The sequence below is a fragment of the Schistocerca americana genome, chromosome 6, assembly GCF_021461395.2.
Source record: "Schistocerca americana isolate TAMUIC-IGC-003095 chromosome 6, iqSchAmer2.1, whole genome shotgun sequence".
Classification (NCBI taxonomy): domain Eukaryota; kingdom Metazoa; phylum Arthropoda; class Insecta; order Orthoptera; family Acrididae; genus Schistocerca; species Schistocerca americana.
The window spans coordinates 116,354,982-116,357,092 of record NC_060124.1 but is presented as its reverse complement, the minus strand read 5'-3'; the positions used below and the strand labels follow the sequence as shown (position 1 = coordinate 116,357,092).

The 2,111-nt window shown below is 42.6% G+C and overlaps 1 non-coding gene across 1 annotated transcript; it reads left to right on the top strand.

The window, feature by feature from the left end:
- Positions 1-956: 956 nt before the first annotated feature.
- Positions 957-1,029, top strand: Trnaa-cgc. Its single transcript has one exon. It is a non-coding gene; the product is annotated as a tRNA-Ala (tRNA).
- Positions 1,030-2,111: the final 1,082 nt, after the last annotated feature.

The window sequence follows — 2,111 nt, the reverse complement described above, 5'->3', positions numbered from 1 at the left end:
CACGGATCAGTTCCTTTCTTCGCCAGTTCTGCGGTAAACCTACTCATTCCCTCGCTTATCACTTTACCTAATTTTCGATATCTTTTTGGCAGCACATCTCAAACGCTTCGATTCTATTGTGTTTCGGGTTTTGCATAGTCCATGATTTGTCACTATACAATGCTGTGATGCTCAAAAATTTCTTCCTCAAACTGAGGCCTATGTTTGATACCAGCAGACTTATCTTTGCCAGAAATTCACTTTTCGCCTATGGTAGTCTGTTTTTTTATGTCCTCTTTGCTTCGTCCGTCGTGAGTTATTATGCTTATGAGATAGCAGAATTCGTTAACTTCGTCTGCTTTGTGCTCGCTAGTTTTGTTGCTGAGGTTCTTGCTTTTCTTATTTCTGCAACCTCTCGTTGCTCTAGTCTTTCTTCAGTTCACTCTCACTCCGTATTCTGTGCCCATTAGGCTGTTCATACCATACATTCCTTGTAATGCTTGTTCACATTCAGTGAAAATAGAAATTTTATCCGCAAAGCCTATCATTGATATTTTTCCCTCTGAATTTTAATCCCACCCTCTTTTGATTCCCGTCATTGCTTCTTCGATATATCGTTTGAACCATAGTGCGAAAAACTGCATCCCTGTCTTACTCAATTTTTAATCCGAGCATTTCGTTATTGGTCGAACAGTCTTATTGTCCTCTTTGTTCTTGTACACATTATGTGTTACTTACCTTTCTCACTGCACTTAGTCCAGCTGCTTCTCATTACTTTCGCCTATTTCCGGTTTATCCTCAAACCACGATCTGTATTCATTAGAATCTTTACTCGATTCTACAGGTCCTATAATTATTTTTCACTTTCACTGAAGATAGCAATGTCAATAGCGTGTCTTATCATTGATATCCCATCGCACTAAATCATAATCACGTCCTAGAAAATTTCTTTTTTCCGTGGTGCTTTTTCACTACCGAGCGAGATGGTGCAGTGGTTAGCACACTGGACTCGCATTCGGGAGGACGACGGTTCAATCCCGTCTCCAGCCATCCTGATATAGGTTTTCCGTGAGTTCCCTAAATCGTTTCGGGCAAATGCCGGGACGGTTCCTTTGAAAGAGCACGGCCGATTTCCTTCCCAATCCTTCCCTAACCCGAGCTTGCGCTCCGTCTCTAATGACCTCGTTGTCGACGGAACGTTAAACACTAACCACAACCACCACCACCACCGCCGCTTTTTCACTGTGTAGATTGAACAGTACGAGCGAAGGGCTGCATGCCTGTCGTATACTTCAATCCGAGAACTTCCTTCTTGATCATCCAATCTTACTTTTCCTTCCTGGTGCTAGCGTGTACTGTATATTACCCGCCTTTAGCTTGTCCTATTTTGCTAAGAATTAAAACACCTTGCACCATTTTTGACTGTCGAACGCTTTGCCCAGGTAGTCAAACCGTTACTTCCGTTATCAAGCACAATGCTAGGACTGTCTCCCTGTTCGCTTTACCTTTCCTAAAGCCAAACTGATCGCCGTAGAACAGTTGCTCAGTTTTCTTTTCCAAGATTCAATACCTTTATTCTTGCCAGAAGTTGTTCCCTTATTGCCCTACAATTTCCAGTTTTCTCTACAAAGATCTGCAGGATATTTGACTACTAGATACACACGAAATAGGCGAGTAGCGGACAATAAAACGAGCAAATAATCCCATTAAACATAGGTCCGAAAATCAACGGTTTACTCGATGTGGCGTATTACGATTGCGTGCACAAACACTTGACAACAGAGTCCCTGAGGATCCAAAATGCAGATATGCACTTGAGGAGGAACACGTTAGAGCAACTGTTTCAAATGGGCACTGTCCGTATGAAGGTAGGCTTCAGTACATCTCAACAATACTCGTACATCTTCGAACTCTCAGCATGTTCCAAATCTATTGACAATTTCCGAGTTTGCAGAAGCTATCGTAAGGGCTGGAATACACAAAAGCCTTCAGATATGTCCACATAAGGAAATCCAGCTGGTTGGGGACCTGGAAGGCCATGGTGCTGGTGAGTCACTACCGATATACTCGTACTTGCTATTGGAACGGTGCTTATCAGTACTTAGGCATCTAAGATGGTGATGAAATCGAAT